Consider the following 14169-nt stretch of genomic DNA (forward strand, 5'->3'; position numbering starts at 1 on the left):
CAGCATAGCTCCATTGACTAGCCTATAGCATCCCGGTAAAAATGACAAGAGGGAGGGAGAGTGATATGCTGCATTAGTGAGATATGCAGCTGCCAAGTTAGTCCACCTACTAGCAGCATTAAGGTCAAAGAGAGGAATAGTTACATGTTCAATTTTCATACTCAGGATCACACTTCAGCTTAAGTCTGTTCATGCACACTAATTTGCCATCCCACAATTTGTCCTGTTTTTGATCCTGTGTTCTTGAGAGGAAGGGAGTGTGCACACAAGACTCTTTAGATGTTCCACATGAAGGACTATGCCTACTTTTTAATCTTATTAATAATACCCATGCATAGCTTCCACATCCACTTGCACTGAACACAAAGACTTGCAGGATTCAAGGTTATTATACAGATGTGTAATGTAAAAAATAATATGGTGGCACCTTGAATATTCTTAAACTTTAAGCCCACATCACAGGCCCTTTACCTTAAGTCCCAGCATTGAGTGAACATTTACAATTTCAATAATCACTACTGATTTCCAAACCTAAAAGCATCTTTCATCTACATTTAGATTCACCATCTTTTTTGCTGAAGAAACCGCAAAATCTATCATTCTTATTAAAAATGGTAGACTTGGGAGGAATCTATAATGTTGACATGCCCATTAAGAAACTATTAATTAAGGAAAAAGAAAAGGAGTACTTGTGGCACCTTAGCGACTAACCATATTTTGATTTATCTCATATTCCACCTAGTATTCAATATGCTACAGGAAACTGTCTCTAAACCTGCAACATATGACTGGGTGAGTAGTATGAAGGGAAGACAAGATGTGGCAGGAAGTGTTTAGTGTGCTGGGGCTGTTGGAGTCACAGTACTACTTTTACATTGCTGACAGTTGTTTCAGAAGATTGCCATATCCCCCCCCCCACCACCACCACCACCCTTTCTCCGCGAGGCATTGCAGTTCTTCAACACTAAGTTACTCAAAATATCAGTTCCCACTCATGACAAATTACTGTAACACATGCTATTAAATTTTCAGAGACAACAATGATAATATTGAAAATATACTTAAACAGATTTTGTTTCCAGATATTTTGAACGATAAGATGTCATCATTAAACTCTACTTTTTCAACTGCTTTGACTCTTCTTATGCCATATTATGTAACTCTATCAATTGGATAGTACAATAACAATTTCATGCATTTTCCCTAACCTCGCACATCAAAAAATACTAAATACTGAAATCCTGGACGCATTGAAGTCACTGGCAAAATTTCCATTGACTATACTGAAGCCAGGATTTCACCTCGAGTTTATAAGCATCCACATGTTTTGTTGCTGCTGATTGTCTAATAGAGTTGTCTAATAGACAATCAGCAGCAACAAAACATGTGGATGCTTATAAACTCGTGTATATGTGTATAGTATAAACAAACTATACACATATACACACATGCACAAGATGGAAATACCATATAAATAACAAAATTCAGTCTTCACTGTTTGTAAAATCTAGAAAAAAACAAAAAACAAACAAAACAAAAAACCCTGACTTCACAGAAGTCATGAAGGGCAACAATTGTTACAGTGACTAAACAGATAAATAAGTGAGAACATAACCTTTGAGCAACAGGGACTAATATATACTAAACTGCAAAAGAGGTGCCTACTTTGTTTTATGGTTACATCAGATGTACATCTGAAAAATCACGCTTGCACAACCAACTTGATGTACTGCTCTTGTATAGTTCATACAGAAAGTAACTGAAGAACTGGAGATAAAAAAGGAAGCATTTCCCTTCAGGAGCAGTGATGATATAAAAAAGCAGGAAAAAGCAAAGCATCCCTGGGTTTGTAGCCTCCAACTCTGAAAATACTCTCCCTTTGTTGTTTAATCTAGATTATCTATTTCTTCTATGAAAAAAATACTTTTAGCATTAAGTGAAAAGAACATTCTTCTGTTGAAATGAGCCTTTGTACACTTAAGATTTGTTATGTGGTTATGCTCTGACAACTACAGTAAGAGAACTGCAGGTTTCCTATAGATTGCTGTACAGTTGTGTTGTACAATTTAAAAAAAGATGATAAGAATAACATGTAAAGTTCTTTTCATTCTGATATGCTAGTAGTATCAGATTAATGAATAATTTTGTTTAAAGAAAAACCCCCTGCTTACCACACTTACATTTCTACTAATACCCCTGATGCTAGACCAAACTCTTCCTCACTGTGACTCCAGTGAAATCAATGGAGTGTCAAAGTCAAAGTAAAAATGGATTTGTCCCAGGCAATCTTGTATTACATGCTACAGATATAGATACAATTCATTTCCTTCTGTGTTGTTTTTTCCTTTGTAAATTTTGAAGCAACATTATACTACTTTCAAGTATTTGGATTTAGCAGTTAAAATAGTGATCCATAAGGGTGGTCATCACATCAATAACAGTGGGTGAAATCATGTCATTTTGCCATTGACTTCAATGAAACCAGGATTTCTCCCAGAAAACTTTACTTCTAAAATGCTATGCTTTCCATGCAAACTAAAGCTGTGAAGACAGATTTCATAGAACTTGGAAAAGGAGGCAAAATATAAAGAGTGCTGGAAAAGATGAGAAGTGGCAAAGAAACAACCAAATTATTAAAAGCAAAGATTTTGAGACCAAATGCTGAGAAGTAAGGGAAACCACAACAGTTCCTCTTAAATCAGGAGACTGCAATTCATCTCTTGCTGGTGCTAGCTGGTAAATATAAACCTGTGTATTCTATTGAGGAAAGTTGTCTTCTTTTTTCTCTTTACAATCACTCGCACTGCTTAGCAGAGCAGAACTCATGCATGGAAACATAAATAAAACCAGTACAAAAGAGAAGCAGAAAACACAGATAAGAGATATATGAGCACTTAAGAACTAACTTTCGGGCAATGCACAATTACTAGATTGGCACCATTACCTCTTAGATTGGAAATTAGGTAGGTAGCTTGCTTCCTAACCCAAAATGCTTGGTGCAATATACATTATAATGTAAAGTCCTCTACTGCCATTAAAATGTTGACCTCTTTTTAAAAGAGAAAAGCATGTAAGGAGGGCCCGTTTAAAAATAAAGCGTGCATAGCTAGTAACTCAAGACTCTTTCTTACCAACGATAAGTAAATGACACAGCAACCTTTTTTTGTTCTGTTTTTTTGTATGCTGCCGTGGTCACACTGCATTAGTTAAAACATTACTGATTTAGCGGAAACAAACTTAAAAATATAAGGCCAAATTCTTTGGCAGCTCTTACTCAGAGTTCTCACTGACTTCCGTCTGTATTCTGGTTATATTGGGACAGAGTGGGGTGACACTATATGTGAAGCACATATGTAGTCTGTGATATTTAACTGCAAAAAAATTCAACACGCACATCAATCCATCTCCAGCATGTTTATTAACAATATACAGTGGTCACAAACGCAACATTTCCCACACTGTTATGCCTGTAATACCACAATTATCTCCTGGAGTATTTCATGCCAGTGTGAGAATGGTTAGAAAATGCTGACTTTTTAATGGCAATCACTAACTCTCCTTTTTAAGGTTGCTGTGGACATCAGCCTTATTGTAATTCAGCTCCATGTACCTATGAAATTCAGTATATCCCAAGTAGTAAGCACAAACTTCCTGACACTTAGAAGTTTTTAGATATTTATTTATATATTATTGTATATGCACCACTAAATATGATAGCTTAAATAAAATTCCTGTTTTTCATGAAAAAACTTTCCATTCAAACTAACATAGAGTGATTCTTCTGCTATAATAGATAAGTACATGTCCCTTAGCCTCATACGTAATGTCAATCTGAATTATGTGAGTCAGTTAATATGTACTTTTTCCTTGGTAGTCTCCAAGTGAGAAAGTCATTACCTTTTCTTAAAAATGTGAATAAAGTTAAATGCTACTGAATACTATTTATACTAGAGATGGACCAGAACTTAACAAATATTCCATTCAACTACCAGTCTGTACTGTCAAAATGTTAACATGAAATCTGTAGAAACATGTGGTACAAACATATCTGAACTTTAGAAAATATTAGATCTATATCCAGACACTGGCATTGTGATTGGTCCCTACAGCTACAGTGACTGAATCAATAACATTGATCTTAACATGCCATATGTGCTAGAATTATAGAAAAGTTCGTGTTGATATAATATATATACTTTGCTATTGCTTTGATACAGTACTTTGTTATACTGGAAGCAGTTAGCAGATAACAAAGGCCTTGTCTTCATTAGGAAAAAGGGTGTATTTTTAACACATATTAACTAACATACATTAAAATCCTAGTGTAGCCAAGTCAAGTTGTAAACATAATTTTCCTCGATCAGCTAACATGTATATAAACTACAACTTGCCTTGTCTATACGAGGATTTTAATATATCTTAGTTTGTTAGCTGATGTGTTAAAACACACCCTCTTTTTCTAATGAAGACAAGGCCTTCGGTGTCTGCTTTCTTCCTCCAAAATATCAAAGCAATAGCAAAGCACACATATTATATCAACACTAACTTTTCCATAACTCCAGCACATATGGCATGGTTACACTTGTGGTAATAATTATATTTAAGAGTGGCTGTGAGGAGGCAAGACATGAGTGGTGAGGCACACTCACCACAAGTAAATTCATGAGCGCTGTGGGAGGCATATGAATTAACTGGGAAGCTTTTTAAAGGTTAGCAAACTGATTTTTTCCCATACTAAGTATTTTATTTAAATATAGATTGGAACTGATCACAAATGTAACTTAATGTGGGAATTTTTTGGATAATCCTATTGCTCTTTGAAACTGGCCTCTCGTTTGTGCTAATATTTAGAAAATTTCTTTGAACATTTAAAGCAATACAATTTAGAGTATATCAATTAATATACTTAGTATGTAATTATTAAACTCAGAAAAGCAGATTTTTAAATAGCCTACAAACTGTAATCTCTCCTCTCTCAGAAGTATTAAACTGAGTAACAGAAAACTTTTTGAAAAACCCAGACAAAAATCATGGAACAAACAAGACATTTGATAAACTTCTCTGTTCTGTCCTACTGTTTTTTGTTGCATTGCATCTCCTTTTCTGTATTTTTCTATTGTCTCTCTAAACTGTAACTGCTTTGAATCTTTCTTCACACCTGTGAGTACACTGCCTAAAAAACAGTTAGTGCTGTACAAATGAAAACAATAGTGTTTTGCAGATCCTCTGTAAAATGATCTGTAGAATGTTGTGAGACTTCCGTTACTAAAATAAGTGGTAGCTGAATTTTCAAATAGCTTCAAAACTGCATGAGCAAATCTGGCACATGCACTCGCTTGCACAAATTGATATCTGGGTGTGCAATTACCTGATTTGCTTGTCCTGATTTGTCTGAACAAGCTGATGTGCATAATTTCAAAGGCTGTTTTGAATATTTGACCTTTATTCCTCAATGCCAATTTAAAGGATTTATCCTGAAGCCTCTAGGTCACATGCCCCCTCTCTAGAGGCATGCTCATAGCTTTTAGTGCCATCTGTGTGAGTAAAGGCTGCAGGATTAAGCCCTAGATTTAATGTGGCAGTTTTCTTCCAAGGATATCTTTAACCAATGGTTTATTATTAAAGGAAACATACCATAATTACTGAAGCAGGAGACTGGGAGTCAAACCTCCTGGGTTTTCTTCTCAACATTAGTTTGTTTGTTTTTTGGCTTATTACGTGACTCCATGCAAGTCACTTAGTTTATCCATGCCTCAGTTTCCCCATTTGAAAAATAAATATAATAGTACCCAATTCTGATGGTTACTTATCTAATAGATGTAAACTATTCAGCTCCTTGTATGAAGCCACTACATACTCTAAGTGCAAAGTACTATTACAATTAAGCTCACAGTTGACTAGATAAGACCTTGTTATGGTCTCAAAAATTCAGTAACTATTATTATAGATGACAATATCTATTCTTGGTTATATTTCTATTTCCTTTTCTTTTCTAAATCCATAGAGAGTCTTTTTTTCAATTTACAACCCTGAATATAGAGATACATATATAGGTACAACACAACAATGCAGAGTAGTGTTCCATAAATATATCCTAAAAACCTTTCCATTCTTAGCTTTATTTTGGTTTATTATCCCTCGTCTGCTTTTATTTTAGGATGCTCTCCATTCTCCTTTTTATATAATTATTAAGTGAACCATATTAGTTCAATTGTGTGGGTGTCTGTTTCGGAAAGTAGCTTGTGCTGCCTGACACTTGGTAGCAGAAGTTAGATAATACTGTAGGTATTCCTGGAGTTGGGGGAATGAGAAGTTACTTACTGTGTAGGGTAACTAGGGTTGTTTGAGATGTGTTGTCCATATGCACCTCATGAGCCAGAGATGAGAGGTTTTTTGGCCAGCAATACCCCTGGGCACGCATGTGCTCTTTCAGATCTCGTGCTTTGAAGTGAGAGCAAATGGGATGAGGCCCACCAATAGTCATTTGGTTCCTTTTCACTGCAGAATCCCTGGAGGTAAGGATTTTGAGTTAGAGGAGATGGAAGGGCAAGTTGTGGAATCTGCACATGGACAATAGATCTTGAAGTACTCCAGTTACTGTACACAGTAAGTAACTTTTCCTTCTCCTTCAAGTGCTTGTTCCTAGGCATATTCCAATGATGGTGACTCCCAAGCAGACATTTTGTTAAGGAGATGGGATCTTGTAGTAGTTAGGTAAACAATGAGTGAAGAAGGGTTTTATCAAATGCAGCACTGGAGCTGGAGGCTTCAGTCAGGGCATAGTGTCATGTAAACATGTGGATTGAAGCCTAAGTCGCTGCTTTACAAATGTCCAATACTAGTAAGTTTTGCAGTGATGCTGCTGATGCAGTTTGTGCTCTAGCAGAGTGACCTCTGATTGTGGACTGTGGATCTACCTTGGACACCTTTTAGAAGGTTCTGTTGCAATTGGAAATCTTGTTCAATACTCTCTGGGATAAACTGCAGAGTCTTTCATCCTTTCTGCAATAGAGACAAACAGTCCTGGTGATGTTCTAAAGGGTTTTGTTCTGTTTAAGCAGCAAGCCAAGACTCTCCTAATGTATGCAGCATTGCCTCAGATCTGGCTGCATGGATTTTCGGGATGAATATTGGTAGATGTATTTGTTGATTCAAATGGAATACTGTCACTAGGGAGTATTCCAGTTGGGAGAAATTTAGGGTGTATTCTCATGAACACTTTGAGTGGAACACCGTGTGTGGCGGGGTCAGCCATTAGTGCCTCAATCTCTCCCACTCTTCTGACCTAAGTTATGGCAACTAAAAATGCCATCTTCATTGACAGGCGCAGCAGAGAAGGAGCCCATAGGTTTTGAAGCGTAGTCTCATGAGGGCTGCAAGTAATAGGTTTAAATCCTATGGGAGTACAGGTTCCTTGACAGGCAGGAACATTTTATTAAACCCCTTTGAAAACCGAATTACTGCTGGATGGGAGGAGACTGTATGATCCTCCACTGGCAGATGGTGAGCTGAAATCGCTGCCAAGTGCACTTTGAAGGGACTGACGGACAAGTTCTTCCTTTTTAGTTATCAAGTAACTATTTGAGAATCTGTGGAATTAAGAAGTGACAGGGCATGAATAAGTTTTGGTGGCACCAGGGGGAGACCCTCAGCTATTTTGCCAGGAAGTTCTCTCCCACTGCTTGTTAGAGCTTTTCTAACCAGAGAGGAGGAAGCCTGCTATACCAATGACATCCATCCAGCTGTCATGCTGTGAGATGTAGGGACGTTAGATTCAGGTGTAGAATCTGTCCCTGGTTCTGAAACAGCAGATCTGGGAGTAGAGATGTGGACCTGAGCTGAGATACTGACTGGTTCAATAGCTCCCTGAACCAGAACTGTCTGAGCCATGCTGGAGCTATGAGGATTAACTTTATCAAGGCCTCCTTGTGTTTGCAGAACACTCTGGTAATCAGAGGGGTCAGGGATAAGTATTCATCAGGTCTCCTGACCATGGTATGAGGAACGTGTATTCTATAGACTCTTGACTCATCCCCCTTCTTGAGCAGAAGTTCTGACACTTGGTATTGTGTTGAGTGGCAGAGGTTTATCATGAGATCGCCCCAAGCCATGAAGATGTCTGTCAGTATCGTGTCTTTGATTTCCAACCCATGGTTTGGAACAAAGCATTTGGCCTATGAAACTGTAGGCTTGCTGAGGAGTTGGCGCTCTCGCTCCTTTAATGTGAATCTGAATGGTTTTGCCTTCGCATTCACCACAGTGATTATGAAGCAGAATGGGACACGGTGCAGTAAAACCATTTCACAGCCTGGGGTGGTACTTGGTATTTCCTATCTGCCTTACAAGAGGTAGGACTGAAACCAGCATCTGCCACAGGGTTCTGGCAGGGTCAATGATGGCCTCGTTGACAGAGAGGACTATCCTTCCTCCTGAAGATGCCCGGAATATGTCTACTAACTTGTGTCTTTTTGTACTTCCTCAACAGGATTTGCAGGGTCTCACCCATCCTTTTTAATGGGTCTTGGGAACCCTTAATAATCAATCTAGTTGTGGGGCCTTGGTTGGTACTATGGCCTCATGAGGGGATGAGGATAGGGTGACCAGTGAGGGAAGTCACCTCCTGATGCCTGCTCTTCCACCTCCTTCTCCTCTGTGTGGCTATACTGGAACAGGGAGAGGTAGAGAACCACAGGCCTGGGTTCTGCAGGCCCCAGTATCTCTCTCGTAAGAGCTGTCTAGACTATGTAAGATGTGGAGGGTTGTGGCGAGAATCTGGTGAATAAAGACATCACTGGCATGGATTTTCCTCACCTTCTCTCTCTGAAGATGAAACAGACAACAAAGCATATGCCTGATTCATAGGCAGTGCTATGGCCCTCAGTGTGATAGGGACTGACGGTGCCGAATTGATAGAGTTGGTGCTAACTGTAGTACTGAAGTTGACAGCAAGGGGGACTGTGGTTCCATTTCCATCGGGCCACATACCTGAACGATGCTGTGCAGGGAAGTGTAGATAGGTGTGCTGGAGCCAGATTTTTCTCAGGGTGGCATCGCAATCCTTGTAGTGGCAATAGTGCGCTCCCCTGGTTGGCTTGGTTCAGGTGCCAAGGTAGTTGGCATTGGGGCTGTTGAGGTAGACGGTGTCAAGGTTGGTGCTAAACTTTTTCCCAAACTCATGGATTTTGGTGCCAGATGCTTTGTGCCATCAAGTAGGAACCAGCACAAGACTGAGTTTCAGCAGGAACCATTCTAGGCTGCGAAGTCCCAGATGATGTTCAGTGCCAGGGGAGCTTTTCAGCAATCTACCTCTGGGGCTTCTGGCTCCCTGCAGCTTGTCAGAGGACGACTCTGTTATCATGGCCATGGTTCTAGTCGAGGCTTGCAACAGCAAAAAGCCGGCACTTATGTTCTTGGGCTCTGAAGGTTCCTGTACTGGGGTGGGGAGTCATCTAGCAAGCCCAGGTTGGAAGTGGGTCTCATAAATTTAGTCATTAGGAAGACCTGAAGGTGGGCGTTCAAGTGCTTCCTAACAGAGGAGCTGAAGGACTTACAAATAGCACATTTATTGGGAAAGTGTGATTCTCCCGAACAACAGAGGCACTCTGAGTGTCCATCTGAGGTTAGGATAATTCCTTCACATGAGGGGCAATGTTTGAATCTGGGAGAACCAGACGACGCCATACCAGTGACAAATAAAACTCTAAGACTAAAAGCAACTGAACAACTATAATTACTGGTTAACTACGAACTAAACTGTAAAATTAATAAGCTATCAACTATAATAGAAAGGCTGGCAGTATCTCAGACAGTCAGGGTTCCATCTCTAAGCCATGAGGAAGCGAGAGGAATTAAATGGCAGCTGGCAAGCCTCACTCTTATATGATCTCGCTACGGAGCATGAGGACTGAAAGAGTGCATGCATGCCCTACCGGTACTGCTGGCCAAAAAGACTCTGACTTCTGGCTCATGAGACACATATGCACCATCAGTGGAATGTGCATAAGGACAAGCACTCAAAGGAAAGCTGACATTTCCTGACTGGTTAAGCCTGTGTCTAGTTTATTGCCTTTTCTAAAGCTTTGAAATTACTATTTTCAATCATCTTCTGCCAATGATAACACTAGCAGAAAAAGATAGGTCTTTTGTTTACTCTGACAGTGAACATCATTATTTCCTCTTCTTTAATCACTCAAGGCTTATCTAAAAATTCAGGACAGACATTGAAATGGAAAACTCTTGAGTAACTGCTGTCCAGAACTGCTGTACTAAATCAGTGTTGCAAATATTTCAATTTAGCTTTGCAGTAATATTGTTCTCCATTTTAAACTCAGGCCTTAGATAAATTCATCCAAATCAGGAACAGACAGCTTTCTCAAATTATTTCAGATATATTTTTACACCTGCTCTTAACAGAGATAAATAACCCAACTCCAAAAGTTTTGAAGTACATTCAGACAATCTGATTTTAAGGCCCAAGCCTCAGTCCTGTGCACTCATGCATCTGCCTAACTTTGTGCTTATGAGTAATTCCACTCTCTTCATGGGTCTTCTCATGCACAAAGTTAAACAGGTAAGTAAGTCTTCACAGGATTGTAGCCTTAAACTTTAAATCATCTCAAGCTTTTCAGTTAGTAACTTTTGACTGGAGATTTTAAATATGCATTGTATACTGAAAGTATTTTCAGCGTATTTTTTAATCTATTTTTTAATCTATTGTGACTGTTTCAGTGATGTTCATCCTGAGCTAGAATCAAATAAGTAAACTAGAGGTAAAGTGATTCCATACCTCATTAACAATCCATGGACATATCCATTCCCCTCTTTACTTTTATTGATAACTTTGTATAAACTTAAATTCTGTAAGTTTAAAGATACATTCATTGACTTATGATTTCATAACTAAAAAATAAACCTAACCTTACACTGGTCGACTGTTGCATTACACAAAGAAAACAAAAAACCTGACATTTCATGGAGAGTTATTAAGGACTCAGATACCACTCATATTCAACCCTCACTTACCAAGGTGATAGAGATGTTATAGATTAGACACACTTGATAAAATAAGATTAGACTAAACCACACTAAAATAAGATTAGATTAGACAACAGAGTAGATTACATTTCAGTGGGAGCTTGTGTCCAAAATAACAGTTGCCAACAATTAAAGAAAAATCCTTGGACCAGTCTGCGAATGGTACACCTGACAGACGGACAGAACAGATTTGATGCTCAACTGGCATGGCAGGAGGTGGGTTGCTGGGTTAGGGGAGCAGAAAGGATTCAGTAAATTAGGGAGGCAGGAAGGGGGATGCAGATCTGCCCAGTTACAGTAGTATTGTAGGAAAAGGTTCACTAAACTACAGGCTAAGAGCTGAAGGATCTAATCCTTGCTTTTCTACTGAAGCTTTTAATATTTCCATTCACTTCACACCCTTTACTGACTAAGGCTGCATAACCCAGACTAAAAAAAGGCAACTATCGTTTACCCATTTTACAGACAAGGAAACTGAGAGGTTGTGCAGCGTCACTGCAGGTAGAGCTGGAGACCTATGTCTCATCTACTTTGCTACACACTTTCAGAATAAATAAGTCAAATAGCCTGTATAACCCATGCTAATACTCTTAGTGACTATTTGCCCCTCTCTGGTGGCTAGACCATATGTAGAGGTTTATGAGTCTGGTACTGCCTACATACTAATAGAATGATCCTGTAGTTCAAGGCCTGTGCTCAGATATCCCAGAGTTCAAACTCAGCAGAAGACCCAAGAAGGGCCCATATTAACTTAGCGATACTGTCCGCAACCATGAAACTATACTCTATTCTAAGACTCAGGAACTGAACCCCAGAATCCTGATACCTAACTTTCTAGTGCTGTTTCACAAATAGTCGTGTAATCCAGTGGTTACACTCTAGACAATCCTCACAGATGTTAACAGCATATATGTTAGCACTGGTCCGTGGATGATCTCATTTGTGCTCCCATCTACTTTTCTTACTCTAATGTCCTGACCACACACCAAGTGGCAGGACCTGCTGCCTTCATCTGAGGGTGAAGATCCTTCATGCATCACTGTGTATTCCACTGTGGTTCTACAACCTACCAAAGACATTAGTTGTTGGCTCCTTCATGGTGTTGTGAGCATGGGCATATAGCTGGCACAGTTCACTAATTCCTCTGACACTTACAACATCTGCAATGAGATGGAGACCTGACCCATGCCTATCGCCAGTGTGCCAGGCTTCATCCTCCATCCAACTTGAGTACCACCTACTCATGTTTAGGCTGCATTTCTCCACACCCCTTCTTATTTTTTGTTTCCCACAGCCCCACTATATCCAGAGACCTTCTTGTAAACTGCCACCTGGAATTGCCCAAAATGGTCCTTCACAAGTGCCAGAGGAGGAATCTTGACCACAGGGAAGCTCTCTGTGACCATTTTCCTTGGCCTCACACATGCACCCAGGCACAGTCCCTCTTGACAGCATCTAAATGACTCCCTCAGCACGGAACAGTGGGCACTGCCTGAGTTCTCACTCAGTGTCCCCTCTGGCACTCTTTTACTGAATTTTTGGCCTCAATCCCAGTTTGAGTTTTGCCCCATAATTAGTTGATGCCAGGTCCTTTATTTGGTCCCTCTCCTTCACTGAGGGAAACATGGTTGTCTGTAAGGAAGGCCCCTTTGGATAAATACACAGAATAAAAAACGGTGACACTTCATAGTAAGGGACAGGATGAAATAAAAATGTGCTTGTCCTGTCACCCCTGTACTGTTTTTGCCAGTCATAGGATCATCTCTGTCTTTCCCCCTCTCCAACTGAGCTTTTATTCCCCTATTGCCCTACTGTCTCCCACCCCACGCACAGACTCTCATTCACACAATCCTTCAGTTCACTGCTACTCACACCCTCATCCACCCATTTCCCTCACTCTCCTCTACTTATACCTATTATCCCAAACCCATTCACTCACAGTCAACCCTGCCAACCTAACTTCCAGTGCAAAATCCCACCCCCAACAGCTCCTCATCTCCCTCCAAGCCAACCAGCTCCTTCACAGAAACCCCTTCACACACAAACCACTCCCTTGGCCTAACACCCCTTCCTACCCAATTTCCAGAGCTCTGAAATCACACACCAGTTCTAAAATGACACTTCTCTTCCCCTCATACAATATCTTCAGAATACCTTCCACTCCACGCTCAAAAAACTCCTCCTCATGCTCTTAGACCTTCCCTGCTAAACTCAACCCACCCATCCCAAGAGAAAAATGTCTACCCAGCCTCAGAATCTTCCCCTCCCCTCCAATCTGAAACCCCAGGCACAGAAATACCCACTTACTTCAGAAACTCCATCAATCCCATGTAATGCTGGAGCTCAGAAACTCCCCCTGACTCAAAGCTGGACCTGTAGAAACTGGAGCAGGAAGTATGTGAAGAGAGCCCCCTTACCTCACCTGTGAAGTTCTAAGATAAAGTAGCCATGCTGAGGCTCTGCACCTGCAGCCTATCTGCTACAGAGACTCCAGGTGGAGTTGGAACAGTTCCAGCACTACCAGGTGACCCTCAATAGCAGCCCAATGTACTGCCACCAGTAGAACCTTAAGGGGAGCCCCTAGTGCAAGCAGGTGGTTCTGGACACTACAGTAGAGCAGCCACTCTACAGCTACTACAGTGTCTGACAGCTAGGACATTAGTAGTAGAGCTTAGCACCACCAACCCCTCAGGACTAGCCTCCCCTGAAACATTTATGATGTGTTATGCTTCAAATGATGTGATCCCTATTCAAATAATATTCTCAAAAATTAGAAGTTTTGTCTGAGTAAAGATGAAGAGCACTATCCCCCAGCTTCATTAAACAGTCCAGAGAGAACTGAAAGTTAAAGAGGAAGAACTAGGACACAAAGTATCCTAAGCCTGCAACAGAGAGGCAATGAGCCGCCATGCTCCCCATTCCTGCAAGCCCTTGGACCCACCTCTGCACCTACTCTGCATGACTGAGGCCTTGCATGTTTTCAAAGGGAGAACCAGAGGTGGATAAGGGAGCAGCCACTCTCCGTATATTTCAGAGTGGTAGCCATGTTAGTCTTTATCAGCAAAAATAACGAGGAGTCCTTGTGGCACCTTAGAGACTAACAATTTATTTGGGCACAAGCTTTCGTGGGTTAGA

The 14169-nt window shown here is 40.3% G+C and overlaps 1 protein-coding gene across 1 annotated transcript in view; it reads right to left on the reverse strand.

Moving 5' to 3' along the window:
* The window catches only part of SYNE1 (spectrin repeat containing nuclear envelope protein 1), a 497076-nt gene that overhangs the window by 389570 nt on the left and 93337 nt on the right, over positions 1–14169 (reverse strand).

This window comes from Chelonia mydas, chromosome 3 (genome assembly GCF_015237465.2).
Source record: "Chelonia mydas isolate rCheMyd1 chromosome 3, rCheMyd1.pri.v2, whole genome shotgun sequence".
In the NCBI taxonomy this organism is placed as follows: domain Eukaryota; kingdom Metazoa; phylum Chordata; order Testudines; family Cheloniidae; genus Chelonia; species Chelonia mydas.